Here is a 26479-nt window from a genome sequence, read left to right as displayed (position 1 = left end):
CTGTCTGAGTATCAATCAGTCCATTCATAAACTGCACATCCCCCCAGTTATATAGCACTGACATGGAATTAGAGCACAGACAGTGGAGCCAGCACATTCATAAAATGCCTGTATAGCTCAGTGATAGGGATAGCATGGGAACTAAGGGCCTGATTCAGAGCCGAACGCTCTGAGCAGAGCGCTCGCTCTGAATCAGGGCCCTCCTCCATTACAATGGAACGTCCTCCTGGACGCTCGTATAGCTGTGGGTCACCACCCACAGCATATACGAGCGTCCTAAAAGACCATCGCGACCATCGGACTTGCGAAGGAGACCCTGCGGTAGGGTCTCCCAGCTGCAAGCCCTGGAGTGATTTTGGCTCTATCAGAGCCAAAATCACTCCCACTGACATCACTAGGGAACGCCTCCGTCTGGCAAGCACGCCCACCAAAGGGGGCGTGCTGTCAAACAACATCGACAGCACGCCCCCTTTGGTGCGAGACCCCAAGCGATGGAAAGCCCGACGCTCGTTGGGTCTCGCGCATGCGCACGACGGAGCTCCCTCCGTCGTGCGCATGCGCAGTGGGGAAAATCGACCCGCTTGCAAGCGTACTGCCGCTCGCGAGTGGGTCTGAATGACCCCCTAAAGCTGGCCACACACATGGCGATCTGCACACGATCAGCCGATGTGTACGATTTGTGCACAATTTCCCTTGAAACTTCTCCCCGGTGGCTCTGCACACGATCTGGTGTCCAATCTTCCTACGATCTCCCCTGCATCCAGACTGTCACAGAGCATCGCCTCCTAGATTGCCAGGATCTGCCCTACTTCACAACAGATCTGACGATGCGATGTGCGACCAGCGGGGATGTGCATCGTGAGTGGGGGACTCACGAGTTACTCAGGATTTGGCCATATTTTACACAATGTCGTTCCAATGTGTCAGAATCGGCCAGCTCGGGTAAAATATCGCTGTGTGTGTGGCCGGCGTAAGTAACCTCCGCCAGCATTACCAGCAGGACTGTACATTGCATACAAACTCCCCCAACCCTGTGTATTGCAGCATGTGTAATAACCACCCCAGTATATACATGTACACATGCAGCATACACATCCATATAGATAGAAGCCACATGTATGATACATGGTATGTAAGAGCTGGGTGACCTTATATTGTCTGCATATGTATAATATGCACTATGTTATTATCACCCAGCAGCAGCCGGAGTCGCACATCCCGATCCAGCTCCCCCGCCCTCCGCTCACTCACCCACCATCCATGTACGATAAGCCGGGCACAACGCTCACCTCACTGCCGGTCACCGTCACCGCCTCTCCCGGGTCCCGCTGCCGTCACCTCCACGTTGTGTCCGAAATCTCACCGGGACCATCAGAGGGGGAGGAGACTTGGCGGGGACCAACAGGGAAGGGGGAGGAGTCTGGGCGGGGACACAGGGAAAGGATGAGATGGATAGGAACATATAGGATGGGACTGGGCGGGAACACGGAAGGGGGAAGAGAATGGGCGGGAACACAGGGAAGGGGGGCGAGAATGGGCAGGAACACAGGGAAGGGGGAGAATGGGCGGGAACACAGGGAAGGGGGAGGAGAATGGGCGGGAACACAGGGAAGGGGGAGAATGGGCGGGATCACTAATGTGGAAGAGATGGCATAAAAGAGCGCGGGAACGCGTGGGCTAAAAATGCCGCCTATCTCCCCACTAGCTCGGAGCTGGGGACCCCGCTGCTGCCCCGGGAGTCTACTGACGTCACCAAGTCATGTGACCGCTGTATGACTACAAAAGGAGACGTTTTTTTTTTCTTTGTAGCAATGTGCGTGATGGCCTCAACCCATCAGCCTGTCCCTCACCCCCCAACCACCCAATCCAGTCACATTATCTCCCAAATGCCCAACCTACTGAACCACAGCCAGTCCTTCACCCCCCCCCCTACATGCCCATTCTATTATAGTACTGACCCACAGCCGGTTCCTCACACCCCCCAAACCTCCCCCCCCAATCCCCCACATGCCCATTGTCCTAAAGTACTGACCCACAGCTGGACCCTCACCCCCCCCCCTCCAACTCAATCACATTACCCCTCACAAGCCCATTCTCCTACAGTACTCACCCACAGCCGGTCCCTCCCCCCCCCCCAAACCTCATCCCCCACATGCCCATTCTCCTATAGTACTGACCCAAAGCCTGTCCCTCACCCCCCCCCCAATCCAGTCACATTATCTCCCACATGCCCATTCTATTATAGTACTGACCCACAGCCGGTCCCTCACACACACACCCCCTGGACCCAATCCCCCACATGCCCATTCTCCTATAGTACTCACCCACAGCCGGTCCCTCACACCCCCCCAACCCAATCACATTACCCCTCACATGCCCATTCTCCTACAGTACTCACCCTGTTTGAGTTATGTCTAAAATGTATGAGGGTCTAAAGTTACCAACCAGTAAAGTTGAGAAGGAACTTAACGTGTGTTTGAGCAGCCCAATTTCACATTTTAGGAAAATCTGCATAAAGTTATCCTAGTCCCACCTACAGACAGCCCAGGACAGGCTGAGAGAGGGGTGTGACAGAAGCTCATTTGTCAGTGGACTTAGGGGGTCATTCAGACCCGCTCGCGAGCGGCAGGACGCTTGCAAGCGGGTCGATGTTCCCCCACTGCGCATGCGCACGACGGAGGGAGCTCCGTCTAGCGCATGCGCGAGACCCGGCGAGCAACGGGCTCTCCATCACTCCGGGTCTCGCACCAAAGGGGGCGTGCTGTCGATTGACAGCACGCCCCCTTTGGTGGGCGTGCCTGCCAGACGGAGGCGTTCCCATGGGAACGCCTGCCGTCTGAAGCCGGCCCCACTGACATCTGATTTTGGCTCTGATAGAGCCAAAATCACTCTGGGCTTGCGGAAGCGAGACCCTCCCGCATTGTCTCCATCACAAGCCCGATGGTCAAGACCATCACGACCATCATCATGGACGCTCGCATATGCTGTGGGTGGTCACCCACAGCTATGCGAGCGGCCAGGAGGCCGCTCCATTTTCAGGGAGGAGGACCCTGATTCAGAGCGAGCGCTCTGGTCAGAGCGTTCAGCTCTGAATCAGGCCCTTAGAGCTCTTTGTACTAAGGGCCTGATGGCCGCTAATGCGATTGTTGCGCAGATCGAGAGATTGCCATTGCACATGCGTATAAGCCGCACTGCACATGCATTGCAATCGTCATGCGATTCCGCAGACACAGAGGATCCATTCGCAAAGTGAGTGACAGGTAGTCAGCGTTTGGGGGGAGGTGTTAGGGGGTTAATAAAACAGGCGTCATGTCTGACCGTTTAAACCCTGTTACATGAGCGTGCATAAATTAGCCCTTGCGATCTCCTACGCACCACGAGAGCCCACTGCGTGTCAGGAGAGCTGCCGAGTCTCCAGCTAATCCGATCTGCCGTCAGGTAAGGGATGTTTTACGCATATGAGAAGGCAGCGTTGGGTGTCCTTATGCTCGGGTAAGCTCTAGAACTACCAACATATTATTCGCAGCTGAGCTCCGTGAGAAATCGCAGCTGTGATCGCAATAGGGTCCATCTCTGTATCAGGCTCTAAGCATACCTCCCAACTTTTCAAAATGGGAAGGAGGGACAGGGCGTGCCAAAGGCGCGCGTCCGAAAAAGGGTTGTGGCTTCCGAAAAAGGGGCGGATCCAACTGAAAACGGGGCGGAGCCTCGCGGCCTTCCCCCATTTTCGTCACTATAGGGGGTGTGCCCAGCACTCTCCGAGATGCTGGGCAACCCCCAGGCTCTCCTTACTCTAGTGAACAGATGCCGTGCGATATATGGTATATGGGGGTGCTGTATGACTTGGACAGGTATATGGAGGTGTAGTATGGCTGGGACAGGTATATGGGGGTGCTGTATGGCTGGGACAAGTATATGGGGGTGCAGATGACTGATTTGCTTACACTGAACGACTGCTCGTTCAGTGTAGGCGCATCATAGACTGACAAATGAAAGCAAAAGCTTTTCACCAACAGCAAAGCTTTTCAATCCCAGGATGCTCCAGTCTTTCCCCCTATACCCCACCCACAGCAGCTCAATTTTGAGAGAAGGAAAACTGGCACACTAAAGAAACACACTCTCACACAGAGAAGAAAACAAGTGTCCAAGAGAAGAAACCCATAGAAGCTAGGAGCATCAGGGCAGGTGCCCTATGGACCCTATGGACATCGAAAAAAGAGTTAACAAAGGTAAGTTTTATCATAACTCTTTTTCTTTTGATGGGCCATAGGGCTCCACAGGGAGACAATGGGGATGTCCGAAAGCAGTTATTCAAGGGCAGGATAGGAGAACCTTACGCCCAAAGGAAGCTTCCAGAGACGCTAAAGTATCACAGGCATAAAACCGAAGAAAGGTGTGGACAGACGACCATGTAGCTGCCCAAGAGGGACCCACAGAGTGAGTAGAATGAGCAGATACTGTAGCCGGCACAGGAAGGCCAGGCTGCGTGTAAGCCTGTGAGATAGTCATGCAAGTCCATCTGGCCAGAGTCTGTGTGTTAGCTGGCCATCCCTTCTTGTGGAATCCATATAGGATGAAGAGGGAGTCAGATTCCTGATGGAAGTAATACGGTCCATGTAGATCTTTAGAGCACAACCACATCCAGAGACCTCACCTGCCAAGAGGTATAGTGATTGAAAGGCCAGAACCACAATTCCTCGTTTAGGTGGACACGAGACCACCTTGGGAAGGAAGCCCAGGCGTGTTCCAAGAACCACCCTGTCCCGATGAAAGATTAAAAAGGGGGACCGACATGAAAGCGCCCCAAAATGCGATACCCTATGGGCAGATGCGATAGCCAGAAGAAACAGTTTTTGCAGTGAGCCACTTGACATCCACTGATTCCAGTTTGAATTGAGGTTCTTGAAGTGCTTGGAGCACTAATGCCAAATCCCATGGAGCCACAGGAGGGACATGGGGAGGCTGTATACGGAGAACACCTTGCAGGAAGGTGTGAACAGGTGGCAGAAGAACCAGTCTGCCCTGGAACCAGATAGATAAAGCAGAGACTTGCACTTTCAGAGATGCTAGGCGGAGGCCTAGATCGAATCCAGCCTGGAGGCAAAAATTCTAGACACCTTAAAAACTTGGGGTTCATAATTTCTTGGAGCACACCATTGGAAATATGTATACCATATTCTGTGATAAATCCTGGCTGAGGCTGGTTTACGGGCCCTGAGCATGGTCTGGACCACAGAAATGGAAAATCCCTTAGCCGTTTGGAGGGATATCTCAAGAGCCAAGCCGTTAAGAGTCAGATGGGCCAGGTCCAGATGTAGACATGGACCCTGATTCAACAGGTCTACCCATAGAGGAAGTTGATGAGGAACGTCTTGGAGAGACTCTTAAGATCGGAGTACCAATGGTATCTGGGCCAAGCCGGAGCTATCAACAGGACTGTGCCCCAATCCTGCTTGAACTTTTAAAGAACTCGAGAAAGCAGGGATATTGGGGGAAAGAGGTATGCCAAATGGAAGATCCATTTCAACGACAATGTGTCCACAAAGGCTGTATCCGGGATCCTTGTCCTGGTTCCATATACTGGAAGTTTGTTATTGTGTCTTGAGGCCATTAGATCGACACCCGGCAGACCCCATTTGTCCACCAGGAGCTGAAGGACATCTGTATGTAGAGACCTCTCTCTTGCATGCACATCATGACGGCTGAGGAAATCTGCTTCCCAATTGAGAACTCCCGGGATGGGAGATGGCCGGAAGATGGTGTTCGGTCAATGTGAGAATGTGGGACACTTCTGCCATTGCTGACCGACTCAGAGTGCCTCCTTGGTGATTGAGGTGGGCCACTGCAGTGGCGTTGTCGGAATGAACTTGTACTGGCCTGCCCTGAAGAATATCCTGAGCCAGAGTGAGAGCTCTGTAGATGGTTTAAACTTCCAAGACATTGATTGGTAACTTTCCCTTGACTGGAGCCCAGCAGCCCTGGAAGTGGCCCCACCACTTGGAGGCATGCGTCCATGGTGAGGAGAGCCCAATTTGGGATCCAAAAGGGGTGACCCTTGTCTAATGGAATATCTGTATCCACCAGGCTAGGGACAGGTGAACCTTTGGGGGGAGGCCCATCATCTGGGATCGAAGTAGGTGGGGTAGGCCGTTCCACCTGGAGAGGATCAGGTGTTGTAGGGGCCTGGAGTGAAACTGAGCAAATTCCACCATGTTGAAGGTGGACACCATTGATCCCAATGTCTGCATTGCAGCATGAATTGACACTCATTGACTGCAGAATAGTCTGCGCACTTGGTGTTGTATTAAGGAGATCTTGTCTGTTGTTAGAAAGATTCTCTGAAACAAGGGTGCTCCTAAATGTACCATTATTTGAGAAGGTGTCAGGGAAGACTTTTTCCAGTTGATAAGCCACCCGTGCGTTTTTAGGAAGGCAATTGTTACCTGCAGATGGTGGTGAAGAATCTCTGGGGGCTAGCCAACAGCAAGAGGTCGTCTAAGTACGGTAGTAGTCTGATCCTTTGACGATGAAGGAAGGCCACCATAACTGCCATGATTTTGGTAAAGACCCGAGGGGCTGTTGACAGGCCAAACGGTATGGCCTGAAATTGGTAATGCTGCTGTAGGATAGCAAACCGGAGATATTGTTGATGATAAGGTGCAATAGGTACATGTAGGTAAGCATCTTGAATGTCCAGACACCATCAAATCCCCAGGCTCTATAGCCAGGATAATAGAGCGGAGGGTTTCCATACGAAACCTGGGCACATGATAAACTTGTTCAAAGATTTAAGCTTGAGGACAGGCCAATGAGACCCGTTGGGCTTCTGAACCAGGAAAAAAGTAGAATAGCCCTTGTCTCATTGTGAAGGGACCGAAATTATTACTGCTGAATTCAGTAAGGACTGAATGGCTTTTTGGAGCAGCACGGCATTGCTTGGGTCCGATGGAGGCCCTGTGCAAAAGACCTGCTGAGGTGGGCAGGGGCCACCATAATGATAGAGCACATCCGTGGGAGACCACTTCTCTTACCCAGGCATCAGATGTGGGTGAAACTGGGTGAATTGAATAAGTCTGCTTCCCACCGAGGGGGACCCCAGGGAGAGGCCCACCCTGTCAGGCTTTAGGCTTGTCCTCAGACTTGGCAGGTGAACATCGAGTAGCCCAGACTTGTTTTGACCTAGAATCTGAAACGAAAAATTGTAGCGCTCAGCCTATCCCTGTGTAAGTGTATTAGTGGTAAGTGATAAGTCCTTCAGGGAGTGCTATTATAATTTAGAGAAAGAGGTAATATCACTATATATGCTTGTTTGGCCCTAGACTTGAAGCCCTTGACTGATGCATGCTGAGGTGGAATGGACTGACCCTTAGCTTTTCCTTGAGGGCGAAAGGATGACGTCCAAGGTTTTGTATTATATGTAGAGTGCAGGAACGCCATATTGGAAGCTGCTAAGTAGTCACAATTTTATCTAAACTTGGATATCTCCAGAATAAGGAAGGGAATCCAGAGCCCTTTTTGAACCTGAGTCTGCTTTCCAGAAACGGAGCCAAACAATATGGCAAGCCACTACTGAAGTGGCAGATATCCTGGAGGCCAGGAGAGCCGTATCCATAGTTGCTACTCCAAAGTAGGAGGCTGCATTTCTAATGTGAGATATGTAGGATAGTTGTTCCCTTGAAGCATCAGGGGGAATGTCTCTTCTAGGGCCTCTGTCCAACTGTCAATGGCTTTTGCTAACCAGGCCGTAGCCCTAGCAGGACGAGTAATAGCTCCTGTGAGAGAGTATATGGATTTGTGACAAGCTTCTATACGCCTATCTGTAGTCTCCATCAAGGAGGTTGCAGTATGGATGGGTATGTAGCATTCTTAACTAGACATGTTACATGAGAATCCACTGCTGGGGGAACTTCTCATTTAGTGCAATCAGTAGCTGGAAGAGGGTAAAAGGAACTTAAATGTTTTTGAATTTGAAACCTTTTACCGGACATATTGCATGCATCACTCATGTGATCAGATAGTTTTACCAGTGTTCCCTCACTCTGATCAGCTACCTTTTGTCATACAACAAGTGGTTGTTTTTTCTTAGGAGCAGGTTCTTCCTCTTCTATTTGTAAAATAGATTTTACAGATCTCACAAGAGCAGGTATATTTAATTTAGAGGGTGGCTTCTCTCCTGAGACAGAGTGAGAGAGGTCTGCGTCTTCTGCCTCCCCAGATGATATATCAGAGCAGGACTTACAAGACACCAGAGTAGGAGCAGCATCATCAGCCTGCTTGTTATTCTTTCCTCTGCCAGACATAGCCACAATAGAACACACAGGGTGAGATGTATGAAGCTCCAAAGCGGTATCTCCCTGATGTATGATCGGGGGGTTTGGCAGTGAATGCAATCGGCACCACAATCAACTACACAGACCACAGCGGCTGGTAGGATATAACGCTGTATAACCTGACCCGTGGGAGAGGTATACAGGGAGACTAGACCCAGCGTTCCCAGAGACCTGTGAAGCAGAAAAGGACTGCTGCGCGTGTCTGAGGGGGCAGAGGGTGAGGGAAGAGCAGCTCAGGGAACGGCTAGACCGCAGTGGAATGGCGCCCTGAGCTGGGGGGAGGGGCTGCTGGGAGTCTTCTCCCCGTGCTGACGTTAACCACTGGGTCCCCCGGCCGCAAAATATGCCTCTGCGCCAGTATATTAATGCCCCAGTGGTCTAGTAGTTGTGGGCACACCAGTGTCCACACCAGTGCCTCCGGTCTGTCTCCTGAGACCGAAGGCTAGACTGCACAGGGGGTCTGCCTTACCTGTCCCCTGGATTCCGGGCTGCAGTCTGGGGAGCTTGCTAGCTAGTCCCCCCAAAAGCCCCACCAGGCGTACATAGCCGGGGCTTGGTGTCAAGGCGCTGCGGAGGGGTGATGAAGCAACAGCGCAGACGTCCAAGTGACAGTCTTTTGCTGCTGCTCAATTTAAAACACTAGAAATGAAAAATAAATCATAAAAAATAAGCTCCACCGTGAAAAATGGTGACCCAGCGCCTGCCGAAAACCAATGAAACAGAGTTGCCCTCAGGCTGTAGGTAGGGTATAGGGGGAAGGGCCGGAGCATCCTGGGATTGAAAAGCTTTGCTGTTGGTGTCCGGTCTTCCGAGGTCCCAACTACACCCCATTGTCTCCCCTGTGGAGCCCTATGGAGGGGTGTACAGGCAGATTTTTCCATTTTCACCTATACTTATCGTAAGTAAAACCAGAAAGAATTATCCCGCGAATGACGCATTGTTGCTTTTAAAATTGAATTGTGCAAACAAACGGGAGCCCCAATACAGGCGAAAAGCGATATCGCGTGCAGCACCCAATAACTTAACTTGCAAAAACTTATCGCATTATCGTGGCTAATTGAAGTAGCCATGTATCTTTCCTGCTACTGAGCAATCCCTGATTGGCAGAAAGACCCTGTGTTTAGATTTCACCACGAGATAAGAACAACAAATAATCCATTTGCTGAATGTTACTAATGATAAATGATTGTTTAAAGTTTTTATTATTCTTTGCCAAACTGTCATTATTACATGATCACCTAAGTATTTCTCCTGGTTCCATCATTCTAACATGTAGAACCAAATTTTTTATTAATTTTGAACAAACTAAAACAGAATCACATTTATCCAGATCAGTTTTTATTCAACAAGTGTTATGGGGACAGCTGCTGGTAACATAATTGGTTATTACACGGATTATTTTAACTCAGTCCTTCAGTCTACATGTAGCACTGATCTGTCTCAGTTACATCACTTTGTACTACATCTTAGTATTGTGTATACTTTTACTAGTTTAAAAGAAAGTATTGTGTAGCATCGGGGTGGATCCAAAAGTCTGTGTCCTGACGTCGTAAGAGATTGATTTTCTGTATGTATGTACTAGAGGCCTGAGTATAGCACTGTGGGAAATAACAGCACAATTCTTTTATTTTTACAGATATTGAATATTAAAAGGAACATCACCACTAAAAGCTAGACAAATGGAAAAACTGAAAAATGGAGAAAACTGAAATTCAAGCAGTCATTAAATATCTGCAAATGAAGATGACGCCTGCTGACATTGACACGCAATGCCGATGTCATGACTGCTGTACAGGACTGGTTTGAGGACCAATCACCGGATTTTCTCCTGAATGGAATCAAGAGGATAGGACAAGTGTATTGCAGTAAATGAAGACTATGTTAAAAAATAAATGCCATTTGTACTTAAATTTCTCTGTTATTCATGGTCAGGACACTGACATTGGGATCCACCCTCATATTAGTAGCCTGATACACAATGTGCTCTCAGTGGGACTTAATAACATGGTGTGAAAAGCAAGGAAGTGCTGTAACCCACAGCTACAAGATATCAGCTTCTAGTATCAGCGAGCAAACAAATGTTATAATTGGTTACTATGGGATACAGGTGACCAGTGTCTTAGTTGCACCATTTTACAGAAAATATATATTTTGCATCCAAGGTCTGACACTCTAATCTTCACTTCAGCCATTGCCCTCACATACAGGTAAGTAGAAAATTGCAAAGCACGCCACTCTGGGCATATTAAAGAATTTAATGCAAAAAAAAAATAAAACCCGCTCCACGTTTCAATATATTTTGATCATCCTGATGACAATATGAACTAAATATATTGAAACGTTGAGAGTCTTTGCCTGAGATTTTTATTATGCCATATGTACCGCACCTTGGAATTATGGTAAATATATCTATCGTATATACTCGAGTATAAGCAGAGTTTTTCAGCACATTTTTTGTGCTGAAAAATCACCCCGGCTTATACTCGAGTGATGCCTGCATGGTACACAGCTGAGTAGCGTACCATGCGGGCCGCAGTGCAGACTGTGTCTCTGTGACACAGCTGCACCACGTGTGTAGCGCTGACAGGATGGAGTTCGGTCAGCACTACACACTGCCAAACACACAGCCGCCAGCAACGGCAGCTGTGTGTTTGTTGTAATCAGCAGCCGATGAGAGTCTGTCAGACTCTCATCGGCTGCTGCTGCTCCCACTGCGGGAGCCATCTTCCAGCTCCCGCAGTGGGTAATGGGAGAGAAGTCGTCATGACGACGTCTCTCCCATAATGCAAACCGGCCGGAGGCGCCAGTAGCAGCGTCGGGACCCGGACTGGGGTTTCAGGTTTTTTTTTTTTGGTTTTTTTTTTATAACATCTCTCTCTACTGGGCGGACTACTACTGGGGGCAGTACCAGGGGGGTGGGGGAATTACTACTGGGGGCACTAGCAGGGAGGGATATTGCTACTGGGGGCACTACCAGGGGGGGGTATTGCTACTGGGGGCACTACCAGAAGGGGGGGTACAGCTACTGGGGGCAATACCAGGGGGGGGTATTGCTACTGGGGGCACTACCAGGGGGGGGGGGTATTGCTACTGGGGGCACTACCAGGGGGGGGGGTATTGCTACTGGGGGCACTACCAGGGGGGGGGGGTATTGCTACTGGGGGCACTACCAGGGGGGGGGGGTATTGCTACTGGGGGCACTACCAGGGGAGGGGGGTATTGCTACTGGGGGCAGTACCAGGGGAGGGAGTATTGCTACTGGGGGCACTACCAGGGGGGGGGGTATTGCTACTGGGGGCAGTACCAGGGGAGGGATTACTACCAGTAGCTGCTGCATTTCCCACCCTAGGCTTATACTCGAGTCAGTGAGTTTTCACAGTTTTTTGAGGTAAAATTAGGTACCTCGGCTTATATTCGGGTCAACTTATACTCGAGTATATACGGTATATATCATCCCTTCAAACTAGGACACTCATGAATTACACAGGTTCTGTGGCTGGCTCACATCAAGTCTGGATTTCACCTGGTTTTAATAAACCACAGAACCTGTGTAATCCATGAGTGTCCTGGTTTAAAGTGTGTGTGTGTGTGTGTGTGTGTGTGTGTGTGTGTGTGTTAGTCCTGGCTCATCAACACCCAGCCCAAACCCCTAGATATGAAAATCGGGGAGTATATTCCTTCCATGATGTAGTTGCCCAAATAATATGAGATATGGTAAGAACTTACCCTTGTTATCTCTATTTCTACGAAGTCCATAGGGTTCCACAGGATACCTTGGGGTATAGGTGTGACGTCAGTCGCAGGGCACCAAAGAGTTAAGCTTTCAGCCTCCCAGGATGCACTAGGTCCCCCTCCTATACCCCGCCCCCGGGCCAAGGCACCTCAGTTAGTTACCAAGCCATAGGCCGGAGGAGAAGGAAGAGAGAGAACAAAGATCTGGACACATACAAGAATCACATTCTCACCAGAGGGAGACGGAAAACCGGTGACCAGAGCAAAGCCCAACTGCAGCACAGGTGCGACAGGGCGGGAGTCCTGTGGAACCCTATGGACTTCGTAGAAATAGAGATAACAAGGGTAAGTTCTTACCATATCTCATATTTTCTACTTCAGGGTCCATAGGGTATCCACAGGATACCTTGGGGATGTCCCAAAGCAGTATCCTTTAAGGGTGGGGACGCTCCTGTGCAGAAAGGAGAATCCGCCGCCCGAAGGAAGCATCCTGAGAGGCGAAGGTGTCAAACCTGTAATACCTCACGAAGGTATGGACAGAAGACCACGTAGCAGCCTTGCAGATCTGAACTGCCGAGGCACCACGTCGAGCTGCCCACGAAGGACCCACAGACCTAGTGGAATGAGCCTTCAGAGAAGGAGGGACCGGTAGGCCTTCATGAAGATAAGCTTCAGAAATAGCCATACGGATCCAGGCTGCCAAAGTTTGCTTTGAAGCAGGCCAACCCTTTTTACAGAAGCCATAGAGGACAACAAAGCGTCCGACTTCCTTAACGAAGAAGTGCGGTCAACATAAGTCCTTAAGGCCCGCACAACATCCAAAGAGGCCTCACCCACGGAAAGACCCGGTGAGTTAAAGGCCGGAACAACTATTTCCTCGTTAACATGAAACTGGGAAACAACTTTGGGAAGAAACTCGGGCCGAGTGCGGAGCACTGCCCTGTTCCCATGAAAAACCAAGAAAGGGGGTCTACAAGAAAGAGCCCCTAACTTAGAAACACGTCTGGCTGAAGCAACGGCCAGAAGGAAAACAGTCTTAGCTGTTAGCCATTTAATATCCACTGAGCCCAGTGGTTCAAACGGCGGTCCTTGGAGAGCCCTCAGGACCACAGCCAAATCCCAAGGCGCCACAGGTGGAACAAAGGGCGGCTGAATACGGAGAACACCTTGCATAAAGGTGCGCACATCCGGGATTGTAGCAATCCTACGGTGAAACCAGACAGATAGGGCCGAAACCTGTACCTTCAAAGAAGCAAGGCGAAGCCCATGATCTAGTCCCGCTTGCAGGAAGGCGAGAATCCGAGACAGACGAAACTCCCGCGGTGCACAACCTTTCGGTCGACACCACTGGAAGAACGTATGCCACACGCGATGGTATATCCTCGCGGAAGACGGTTTCCGAGCTCGTAACATGGTACGCACCACAGAGCTGGAAAACCCCCAGGACCTCAGCATGGCCGTCTCAACAGCCACGCCGCCAAAGACAGCCGAGTCAGGTCCGGGTGAAGACAAGGACCCTGAGACAGAAGGTCCGGTCGTAGCGGCAACCGCAGAGGACTGTCCACGGACAGACCCTGAAGGTCTGAGAACCAGTGCCGTCTGGGCCACGCGGGAGCTATCAACAGGAGCGTCCCTCCTTCCTGTTTGAATTTCCGGATTACCCGTGGAAGAAGGGAGACCGGAGGGAACAGGTATGCGAACCTGAACGTCCACCGGACGGACAGAGCATCCACCAGAGACGCCCCTTCGTCTCTTGTGCGAGACCCGTACACCGGCAACTTGTTGTTGTGCCGGGACGCCATGAGGTCGATTTCTGGAAGACCCCACCTGTCCACCAGTAGTTGAAAAACGTCCGGGTGCAGGGACCATTCCCCTGGATGAACGTCCTGGCGACTTAGAAAGTCCGCCTCCCAATTTAGCACTCCCGGGATGAAGACCGCTGATATGGCCGGAAGATTGCGCTCCGCCCAAACCAGGATCCGAGAGACCTCTACGAGAGCCGCCCGACTGCGAGTTCCTCCTTGCCTGTTTATGTAGGCCACGGTGGTAGCATTGTCCGACTGAACCTGCACCGGGTGACCCTGGAGAAACCACTGTGCCTGCAGGAGAGCATTGAAGACCGCACGGAGTTCCAAGATATTTATTGGAAGCTCCGCTTCTGTCGGCGTCCACCTGCCCTGGAACAAGTGTGGACCCAAAACTGCTCCCCAGCCCCGAAGACTGGCGTCCGTTGTCAACAGGACCCAATTTGGAACCCAGAACGGACGTCCCTTGTTGAGGTGGGTCGTCTTTAACCACCACACAAGGGACAGGCGAACCTCCGGGGAGAGCACAATCGTCTGGAACTTCAGAGACTGAGGCAGCCCGTTCCACTTGGACAGGATCAGGTGCTGCAGAGGTCTGGAGTGAAACTGGGCGTATTCCACCATGTCGAACACCGACACCATGGAGCCCAGTAACCTCATCGCCGAGTGTAAGGACACCCGGCGGCTGTGCAGACAACTGCGCACCCTTGACTGTAAAGCAGAGATCTTGTCCTCCGTCACAAAGATCCTTTGCTGTCCCAAGTCCAATAAGGCTCCAAGATGCAGAATCCTCCGAGACGGGATTAGAGTGGACTTCTGCCAGTTGATTAGCCAGCCGTGCCGTTGCAGCAGTGCAATGGTCAGGTCCAAGTGGTGTAACAGGAGCTCTGGAGATCCTGCCACCAATAACAGGTCGTCCAAGTACGGCAACATGCGGACTCCTTGCAGCCGCAGAGAAGCCGCCATGACCGCCATAGCGTCCTGTATGTCCAATGACACCATGTAGTCCCCAGGTTCCAGCGCCAGAATGATGGACCGTAGGGTCTCCATCCGAAACTTCGGGACCCGCAAAGACTTGTTGAGTGCTTTGAGGTTGAGAATCGGACGATATGACCCATTGGGTTTCTGTACCAAAAATAGATTTGAATAGAAACCCTGGCCCCTCTGGGAGAATGGAACAGGCACTATAACTCCAGCCTGGAGCATAGTGTGCAATACCTTCCGCAGCTCCGTAGCCTTGTTCCGGTCTGATGGTAGACCCGTGGTGAAGAATCGAGCCGGGGGTCTGTGCCGGAAGGAGAGGGCGTACCCGTGAGAGACCACCTCCAGAACCCAAGTGTCTGTCGTAGTGAACGACCAACACCGGGAGAACTGCAGCAGGCGGCCTCCCACCCTGGGATCCCCCAAGGGGAGACCCGGACCGTCAGGCCGCAGGCTTGTCATCTGGCTTGGGGGCCGGACGTCTGGTACTCCATGCCTGTTTCCGGGGCTTGACCGATTTCTTAGGGCCAGCCTGTCGAGGAAACGACTGTGGTTTGGGCCTGCCCTGGGCCCTAGATGACCGAAAGGACGATGGTCCAGAACCAGAAGGAGCAGCGGCCGACGGGAGACAAGCAGATTTGGCTGTCGCCAGCGTGGCCACAATCTTATCCAGATCCGGACCGAAGAGAACTTCTCCGGTAAACGGCAACGCTTCCAGACCTTTCTTGGATCTGCGTCCGCCTTCCAGGATCGCAGCCACAAGGTGCGACGAGCAGCTACCGCTGCTGAAGAAATTCTAGACACCAGAGTACTAATGTCTAGAGCCGCCTCGTTGATGTCGGTGGCCGAATCACGGAGATTGCCAATCAACTCCGCCTGTTCGGCCGGACAGTCGGATTCAAAAGAAGCCTCTAATGAATCCGCCCAGCGCTCCATCGCTCTGGCAACCCAGCAAATGGCCATAGCCGGCCGTGCTGCCCCCCCTGCAAGGGAATAAGCGGACATCAGGCAGATTTCTACCTTGCGGTCCGTAGCATCCTTAAGGGAGGACATGGATGGCATCGGCAATGTGGCACTACGGACAAGACGGGTCACGTGAGAATCCACCTGTGGAGGGGATTCCCACTTAGCAAAATAATTATCCGCGAACGGATAAGCCACCGCCAGGCGTCTCTGCGGCTGGTATCTTTTGCCAGGTTGTTTCCACGCCTCCTGTAAATGGTCCACCAACTGACCCGAAAGAGGAAAGACTGTGGCATCGCCCTTCACATCTTTGAAAAAGGCATACTTAGATTTAGCCGCTGGGGGAACTTCGTCCTCAATCACCAAGGCTGTGCGGACTGCCCGAATAAGTCCAGGAATATATACTTTGGACTTAGCATCAGCGTCCTTAGTATGGAGAGGTTCCTGATCGTAAGGATCCAGAATCTCCCCATCATCAGACGTCCCTTCGTCATCCTCATAAGGAGCGGACAGAGACGCCACTGGCCTTTTATGAGGCCGCATCACAGACTCCCCTTGCAACACATCCGACAAGTGCTGTACAGAACTCGTCAGGGAGTTAACCCACGCTGGCTCCTGAGAACCCGGGAGCGGGGAAATAGGGAGACTGTGGGGTACCACCAATTGTCGTGGGAACCCCTGCATGGGTGATGACACCACAGACTGCTGGGACAAACCCATCGGAGTAAACGCGGGCTGCGGAGCTAACTGGCCCACTAAAGCTGTTAACGCCTGAGCGAAACAAGCCCAGGGCGGCTCCTGTACCGGTGCTGTAACCGTAATAGGCCGCGCCATGGACAAACACTGCCGGCAAAGGCCCTCCGCGCTACCCTCCCCCTCCGCTAACGGTACTTTGCACGTGGTACACTGTAGCCGGAGGGGAAAATCACTTTCAGACATGATGGCACCACGTATGTGACCTCTCTCACCAATTAAGTATTAAATAGGCGAGAGACCACCCTGCAGCACCGCACCGCAAGGGCTTTAGCAGAAAGAACAGGGACAGTAATAAAGCTGACAGTTTAGAGAAGAAAAGTTACAGGCAGCGCTAGCACAGTCACATACAATGCAGAGAAATAACAATTCCTGCACTAACAGCGCTGATCACTCAACTACACAGACACAGGGCCTGGTAGGACACAGCGCTGCATACACAGACCTGAGCCACAGCGGAGGAGAGGTATGCGGGGGGACCCAGACCACGATGCTTCCTTCCAGACTTCCAGCAGCGTTCACCATGCGTTGCAGAGAAGATGGCCGCCGAGGAGCAGAGAGAAGCTGGCCTGGGGGAGGAGCGCTGACACAGGACCAGTCAGCACAGTGCAGAGAGGGCTGTGTGCAGCGGGGGAGGCGCCGGCTGTGAGACAGGGAAGGCGCGCTCCCCTGGCATGCATTTAACCCCTGGGACGCCGCAGCGCTACCGCTCTGCTGCGGTCCGCTGTCCCAGGGGGTAGTGGAAGCGCAGGTTGGTCGCCTGGCTCCACGCTGCAGCCAGTCCCCAGGGAGCCCCCTGCCTGGGGACTTAGGACCATGTGATCAGCGGGGACCCACCGCGGGACCCCGCTGCTTACCTCTGTCCCCCTTGAATCCGGCCATGGTCCGGAGCATCTGGGGTCACCGCTAGCTGTGACCCCAGACGCCCACCAGCATCCCCGGATCAGTACCGGCGTTCTGGTACCGGCGGGGTGTAGGGAAGACAGCATGGACGTCAGGACTGACTGTCCATGCTGTTCATCCAGATGTGCAGCCACAGCTGCATGAAGAAAAAGCTTCAGGGGCTCTTCTAGCCCCCACTCCAACAGGTGCACCCGACTCCGGCCGGGCACCAAACTAAACTGAGGTGCCTTGGCCCGGGGGCGGGGTATAGGAGGGGGACCTAGTGCATCCTGGGAGGCTGAAAGCTTAACTCTTTGGTGCCCTGCGACTGACGTCACACCTATACCCCAAGGTATCCTGTGGATACCCTATGGACCCTGAAGTAGAAAGAAGGGATTTATTTGAATTTTGACGCCTAAAGGGACTAAAATGTTTCTTCCCCCTGTGCAATGTCCTGACTGACTGGCTCATTGTGGCTGCAGTACAATTCAGAATAAAAACACCAACTGTCACCCCAAACATCACTGGCAGTTGGTGTGGCTCCCCTATTTTAAACGAGGAAAATCTGTTAACTACAGCAGGTGAGGGAGTGGAATACGTTACTACAAGGGTGAGGAAGTGATTGAATTTCTAAACAGGTGAGGGAGGGGAATGTCAAATGTGTTACAATGCTGGGGAGGGAGGGAAAGGTGTTTGTACACAGCTAAGGGAAGGTAATGTCTTACTATAGCGGTGTTGCATTACTATAGAAGTGAACGATTATTGTGTTATTGGAGTGGCGAGATGGAAATTTAAACCGTAAATATCTAACGCCTGGCTGAGTTAAACCAGGTACATAACCTAGTAATACATATGCCCAGGTTTATCAACAAGAGATATTCTTGTAATCACTCCTAGAACTATTCTCTTAAGTGCAATGATAAATATAATAAGCAGCTCTGAGAATTCAGTGGTACTATTGTAAACATGTAAGCAGTGCACTGAGTATAATTGTTTTAAAAATAAATACAAATTAATTGTCAAATGCAATACTGTATTCATTTTTAAAAACATTTACACACAGCGCTCTGCTTACTTAAATGGTGCTCCAACCAATCAGCTCCTATCATTATTCAAACACATGAAAGTTAGGAGCTGAGTGTTTAGAGCACTACTTAAGATTAGTAACGAGTGATAACAAGAATATCACTCATTGATAAATCTGGGCCATAGGACTCAGATTACAGGAAGGTGAGGCAGTAGTCAGGTATAAAGGGTAATAATGAGGTATAACACAGAGACCACCCCAGGGGGAGAAAGTGCCCCCAAGTCCTCTTGTCAAACCTCTGTCTTTATCAAGAATGAATAAAAAATGGCCCCACTTGAATACATATTGAGGTGATACAACTTACTTAGGAAACACATGATACATTATACAGGTCCTCAGTGACTCCTCATGTGATTAATAAGTGTCAACTTTCTAGTAAAACCCTCTCTTTATACACAGCATTTAAATGTTTATTTCTACTGTGTGCATCCTCTGATGTCAAACAAGTTGTTTCTTATCAATAAAACACTTGCTACATTCAGAGCATTTATATGGTTTCTATCCTATGTGACTCCTCTGATGTGTAACAAGAGAGGACTTCTGGGAAAAACATTTGCTACATTCAGAACATGCATATGGTTTCTCTCCTATGTGAATCATCTGATGTCTAACAAGACTTGACTTACTTGAAAAACATTTGTCACATTCAGAACATGTAAATGGTTTCTCTCCTGTGTGATTCATCTGATGTAGATCAAGATAAAACCTACTGGAAAAACCCTTGCTGCATTCAGAACATGTAAATGGTTTCTCTCCTGTGTGACTCCTCTGATGTGTAACAAGTTGATTCCTAAAGGAAAAACATTTGTTACATTTAGAACATGTAAACGGTTTCTCTCCTGTGTGAGTCCTCTGATGACTAACAAGACTTGCCTTACTGGAAAAACGCTGGCTACATTCAGAGCATTTAAATGCTTTCTCTCCTGTATGAATCCTCAGATGTACAACAAGCTGTGACTTAAGGGAAAAACATTTGCCACATTCAGAACATGTAAATCGTTTCTCTCCTGTGTGAATCATCTGATGTGTAACAAGTTGTGACTTACAAGGATAACAATGACTACATTCCGAACATTCAAATGTATTTTCTCCTGTGTGCATCCTCTGATGTTTAACAAGTTGTTGCTTGTCAGTAAAACACTTGCTGCATTCAGAGCATTTAAATGGTTTCTCTCCTATGTGACTCCTCTGATGTGTAACAAGCTGTGACTTAAGGGAAAAACATTTGTCACATTCAGAACATGTAAATCTTTTCTCTCCTGTGTGACTCCTCTGATGTACAACAAGCTGTGACTTAAGGGAAAAACATTTGTCACATTCAGAACATGTAAATGGTTTCTCTCCTGTGTGATTCATCTGATGTGCAACAAGTTGTGTCCTACTGGAAAAACATTTGTTACATTTAGAACATGTAAATGGTTTCTCTCCTGTGTGAGTCCTCTGATGACTAACAAGACTAGACTTACTGGGAAAACGCTTGCTGCATTCACAGCATTGAAATGCTTTCTCTCCTGTGTGAATCCTCTGATGACTAATAAGACCAGACTTGTAATGAAAACAATCGCTACATTCAGAACATTTAAATGGTTTCTCTCCTGTATGAGTCATCTGATGTCTACCAAGATGAGACTTACTGGAAAAACATTTGCTGCATTCAGAACATTTAAATGGTTTTTCTCCTGTATGAATCCTCTCATGTCGAACGAGATGAGCCTTATGGAAAAAACACTTGCTGCATTCAGAACACTTAAAGGTCTTCAGTTCTGTGTGAAGCCTTTCATGCATAAGACGACGTCCATTATGAGAAAAACATTTACCACATTCTGAACATTTAAATGGTTTCTCTCCTGTATGACTCCTCTGATGTATGGGAACATGTGACTTATGGGTAAAACGCATGCCACACTCAGGGCATGAATATGGTTTCTCTCCTGTGTGAATCCTCTGATGGCGTAGAAGCCGTGATTTATATGTAAAGCTTTTGTCGCACTCAGAGCACAGATGCGATTTCTTTCCCGTGAGACTCATCGTGTATTAGATGAGAAACAAATGAGTTGACTGTTCCTAATATACAGAAAATGAGAATAGTGTTTGTGAATCCTGCAGAGGTGTAAGAAGAGATGATGTCTGTAGGTGGCTTGATCAGAAAACAATGTCCCTTTCCACAATATCCTTCTATATTCTTAGTGGGAATCCTGCTCAATTGTTCTGTAAGAAAGATAACATGTAAAAGCATAAAGATTACCGGGGTAAGTCTACTTTTATGGCAGAAATGTTATATTACATAATTAACAGGTTGCCAGATCATCGCTTTAATAAGCAACACATGTATTACAAAAGGTTCTTTCTATAGAATGTACTTTATGATTGGTTGCTACGGGCAGCTTCTCCCCTGCTTGATACATTAACCCCCTAAGGCTGCGTACACACCCATAGATATATCTGTCCAATCTGTATGGTGGGAAGGTGTTACAGTGTGTATATTAAAATCAATAATAATAATAATAATTCCCTATACAGCTAAAAAAAAAATCTATAAATGAAATGTGATAATTTTCCCAGAGCTTAGAGTTTACACAGAACTGGTTATTCCAGCATATCAATAGAGGTAACAGAAACCAGCTCACAATACAAGCTGATTAGCATTTGTTAAGGTGTTCAACTCCACAGCATACCCCCAACAAGAGGCTTTTTCCTCTTGAAGCCTCACACAGGAAAGCTTAGAACAATAGTCCAGTTGACCAATCGGATATTCCCTTTCTGACCACACCTCACAGGTGAGGGAGAGCAGGATGGCATTCATACACACTTGGAGAAACACACAGGCTTGCAAGGACACACAAGGACAGCAGACTTTCTCCCCAGAAGACTGCCAAGATGCAGCTTCAATCGCCTGGAGATATCTGCTCATAATGGCTAAGTAAACTGTACATTAGTTAGCCTATAATGGGTATCTATAACTAGTTTGATTTGATCTGTTTATAGCTTGTATAGATAGTTTGTAGTGATTAATATTGTGGTTCACAGTGGAATCTTTGTTAAAGGCCAGGTTGTCAGGCTGTGGTGCTTTGGCTGTGCCTTGGTTTGTGTTAATCTGTAGTAGACGATATGAAGATTGATTTGCGGTGATTTGGGTTCAGTTTTATACATATAGCTGGCTGTGATACAGGTGTACTTTTTCCCCCTTCCTTCCCATGTGCTTGGACAGTGGCATAGTCTGAGTGGGATGGGTTTGGTATGTGTTGTATTCTCGTGGTCTGACTGTATCATTGTGTAGTTAAGATTGGGATGGAGATTGGGTGAAATGCTGCAATCTGTAGATGTATATTTGTTTGATATCAGCTAGTGGTTGTGGTTCCATGGGAGGAGTTGCGGATTGCTAGCCATATTGTGATAGTATTGTGAAGTTATATATTATCATAGTTTGGGGATTCAAAGATGGCTACCTCTATGTGGTATGAACAAAGGAAATTCCATGTGCTCTCCCCCTTCCCCCATTGACCCATGTCTCTAATGGAAATTGAAGTTGGTCCATGTGGTTGGTGGATGCTTTATAGTATTATGATAGTTAAAATACCAGTATACAACTCATAGTACACAATTCTATTACAGAGGAATCAGCTTATATGTATTATACAACGTTATAGTATCTGAAAAGCTTGTATAGTATAGTGGATGCAGTGTTATATCATGGAAGTTGAAAATATTAGACACTGGTATACAAAATAATGTACTGTTTTGGTCCAAAGATATCACACAGTTGTAGTGGGTGAAAGTATTGGTATTACAGAACAGGGCATTATGGGAGTCTTCAATGTGAGTTTTAAAATGGAGTTTGTGTTCAGAGACCATGCGGTTTGAACAATAGGACAAAGGGTCCCAACAACCTCCACTCACACACTCGGCAATCATATATATATCTATATGTATGTATGTATGTATGACTCTATGTCTCTCTCTCTCTATGTCTCTCTCTCTCTCTCTCTATGTCTCTCTCTCTCTCTCTCTATGTCTCTCTCTCTCTCTCTATGTCTCTCTCTCTCTCTCTATGTCTCTCTCTCTCTCTCTCTATGTCTCTCTATGTCTCTCTCTCTCTCTATGTCTCTCTCTCTCTCTATGTCTCTCTCTCTCTCTCTATGTCTCTATGTCTCTCTCTCTCGTATTTTAACAAGCATTGATATATAAAAACGTTTTACTTATAACACTTGGTGTGCATCGTTATCTTTATGAAAGGAAATTATCCAAATGATTTAATAGGTATATAATTCTGGTTAACACTTTGCGAAGTTCATATATTTATGTTACTTATAACCTGATAGTTATTATATGAAAAATAGAATAATTTGCTTCAGATATATTGGGATTAAACGAGCTGGCAATGGCCTGGGTGTACAAATAGAAAGAAAGGAAAAAAAAACAAGAGATATGGTAAGAACTTACCTTTGTTATCTCTGTTTCTACGAAGTCCATAGGGTCCACAGGGTTGACCTTGGGGTATAGCTGGATCTGGATCCACGGGCACCACGCAGTTAAAGCTTTGCTGCTCCCAGGATGCACTTGGGTCCGTCCTCCTCTATACCCCGCCCCGGCCACAGGCACCTCAGTTGGTAAGCAGCTAAGGCCGGAGGAGGAGACTAAACAGAGAGAAGGAAGACTGGAACACACAAGAAACCATACTCACAGAAATGGGAGACGGAAAACCGGTGACCAGCCACACAGCCCATTTGAAGCCAGGTGCGTCAGGGCGGGCGCCCTGTGGACCCTATGGACTTCGTAGAAACAGAGATAACAAAGGTAAGTTCTTACCATATCTCTTGTTTTCTACTTCAGGGTCCATAGGGGGTCCACAGGGTTGACCTTGGGGATGTCCCAAAGCAGTTCAACTAAGGGCGGGGACGCTCCTGTGCTGAAAGGAGTACCCGGCGCCCAAAGGATGCATCCTGAGAGGCGAAGGTGTCAAACGCATAAAACCTCAAAAACGTCTGAATTGAAGACCAAGTAGCCGCCTTACACAGCTGAACAGCGGAGGCGCCACGTCTAGCAGCCCAAGAGGGACCCACAGAACGAGTGGAATGAGCCTTAACAGAGGCTGGCACAGGTAAACCCTCCTGCGCATAAGCCTCACAAATAACTGAACGAAGCCAACGGGCTATCGTTTGCTTGTTGGCAGGCCAACCCCTCTTGTGAAAACCAAAGAGGACAAACAAAGAATCCGACTTCCTAACCGAAGCAGTCCGGTCCACATAGATTCTAAGTGCCCGGACCACATCCAAGGAAGCCTCACCAGCCGAAAGATCAGGTGACTGAAAAGCTGGCACAACAAGTTCCTGATTAATGTGGAACTTTGAAACCACTTTGGGCAAAAACTCAGGACGCGTGCGGAGCACTGCCCTGTCCTGGTGAAAAATCAGAAAAGGAGGGCGACAGGAAAGCGCCCCCAATTCTGAAACCCTCCTGGCCGAAGCAATTGCCAGGAGAAAAATGGTCTTAAACGTCAGCCACTTGAGCTCCACCGACTCAAGCGGCTCAAAAGGAGGACCCTGCAAGACCCTCAGTACCACCGTCAAGTCCCACGGAGCCACCGGAGGCACGAAGGGAGGCTGGATCCTGAGAACACCTTGGAAAAAGGTGTAAACATCTGGCAGTGTAGCAATCCGTCGCTGAAACCACACGGACAAAGCAGACACATGAACCTTCAGAGAGGCCAGGCGTAAGCCGAGGTCCAAACCCGATTGAAGAAATTCCAAGATTCTGGAAACCCGGAACACCTGCGGATCATAGTTTCTGGATTCACACCATTGAAAATAAGTGCGCCACACCCTGTGGTAAATCCGCGCGGAGGCAGGCTTGCGTGCCCTAAGCATGGTACCAATCACTGAACTGGAGAAACCCCTAGACCTCAAGACGGCTGTCTCAAGAGCCACGCCGTCAAAGACAGCCGACCCAGATCCGGGTAAAGGCAGGGCCCCTGAGACAACAGGTCCCGACGCTGAGGAAGAAGGTACGGAGCGTCGATGGAGAGACACCTCAGATCGGAGTACCAAGGACGTCTGGGCCACGCCGGAGCCACCAGCACGAGCGTGCCGCCGTCCTGCTTGAATTTCCGCAGAACCCGAGGAAGTAAGGATATCGGAGGAAACAGATACGCCAGGTGAAACGTCCATTTCACCGACAGAGCGTCTACCAGACAGGCGCCTGCGTCTCTTGTCCTTGACCCGTAAACGGGCAACTTGTGATTGTGACGGGAGGCCATCAAGTCCAGCTCCGGCAGCCCCCACCTGTCCACGAGTAGCTGAAACACCTCTGGGTGAAGCGACCATTCCCCGGGATGCACATCGTGACGGCTGAGGAAGTCCGCCTCCCAATTGAGGACTCCGGGAATGAAGACTGCCGAGATCGCTGGAACATGACACTCCGCCCAAGCAAGAATGCGAGACACCTCCGACATTGCTGCCCGACTGCGAGTTCCCCCTTGGTGGTTGATGTACGCCACCGTGGTGGCGTTGTCGGACTGCACCTGAACCGCCCTTCCGTGAAGAGCGGGGCCGGACGACTGCAGGGCCCTGTACACAGCCCGCAGTTCCAGGATGTTGATGGGGAGAAGTGCTTCTTCCGCGGACCAACGACCCTGAAGCGATAATGAGCCGGTCACTGCCCCCCAACCCCGAAGACTGGCATCCGTCGTGAGCAGGACCCAGTCCGGGATCCAAAAGGGGCGCCCCTCGACCAGATGCACCGTCTGAAGCCACCAAGCCAAAGACTGCCGAACCTCCGCGGACAACACCAGCATCTGAGAGCGGATCCGGTGAGGTAACCCGTTCCATTCCGATAGAATCAGCCCCTGCAGGGGCCGGGAATGGAACTGGGCAAATTCCACCATGTCGAATGTCGACACCATGGACCCCAGAACTCTCATAGCTGAATGGACCGACAGGCGGCAACTGCTCAGGCAACTGTGTATCCGCCGCTGCAGGGAGGAGACCTTCTCTGGAGTCAGGAAAATCCGCTGCTGACGAGAATCCAGCAGGGCTCCCAAATGAACCATCCGCTGTGATGGAATCAGGGAGGACTTCTTCCAGTTTATCAACCACCCGTGTGCTTGAAGACAAGCAATGGTCAGGTGGAGATGTCGAAGAAGCACCTCCGGGGAGCTCGCCAGCAGCAGAAGATCGTCCAGGTACGGCAACAGACGTAGACCCTGACCCCGAAGGTGGGCAGCCATAACCGCCATCACCTTGGTGAACACCCTCGGAGCCGTGGAAAGGCCAAAAGGCAACGCCCGAAATTGGTAGTGATGGTTCAGGATAGCAAACCTCAGATACCGCTGATGTGCCGGTGCTATGGGTACATGGAGATATGCGTCCTGGATATCGAGGGAGACCATATAATCCCCGGGTTCCATCGCCAGAATGATGGAACGTAACGTTTCCATCCTGAACCTGGGAACTCTGATGTATGTGTTCAGAGACTTCAAATTCAGGATAGGGCGATGAGAACCATTGGGTTTCTGTACCAGAAACAGAGTAGAATAGTACCCCGTCCCGCGCTGAGACTGCGGAACGGGAACAATGACCCCTGCTTGTAGCAAGGATTCTATAGCTACCTGAATCTGACCAGCTTTGGTCTTGTCCAGAGAAGGACTCGTACAGAAAAACTGGTGGGGCGGCCTGAACCGAAAAGACAGGGCGTACCCCTGAGAGACTACTTCTCGAACCCAGGCATCCGTGGTGGTATTGTGCCAACACTGGGCGAATTGGAGAAGTCGGCCTCCCACTCTGGGGTCCCCCAGAGAGAGGCCCGTCCCATCAGGCAGCAGGCTTATCCTCCTGCTTGGAAGAAGGGCGCCGAGCACTCCATGCCTGCTTCTTGGGCTTGGGTGCGGCCTTGGTCGCCGAATGTCTCGGGAAGGACTGGCCCTTGGCCTTACCCTGAACCCGAAAGGACCG

General features: G+C 49.8%; 1 pseudogene across 1 annotated transcript in view; it reads right to left on the bottom strand.

The window, feature by feature from the left end:
* The window catches only part of LOC148522636 (uncharacterized), a 764886-nt pseudogene that overhangs the window by 727108 nt on the left and 11299 nt on the right, over positions 1 to 26479 (bottom strand). Inside the window, exon 3 of the transcript XR_015878527.1 lies at positions 18961 to 20741. The product of XR_015878527.1 is annotated as an uncharacterized LOC148522636 (transcript). The remainder of the gene's footprint in view (positions 1 to 18960; positions 20742 to 26479) is intronic.

This window comes from Taudactylus pleione, unplaced genomic scaffold, assembly GCF_031769625.1.
Source record: "Taudactylus pleione unplaced genomic scaffold, aTauple2 ptg000145l, whole genome shotgun sequence".
Classification (NCBI taxonomy): domain Eukaryota; kingdom Metazoa; phylum Chordata; class Amphibia; order Anura; family Myobatrachidae; genus Taudactylus; species Taudactylus pleione.
This window is presented reverse-complemented; position numbering and strand designations above follow the sequence as displayed.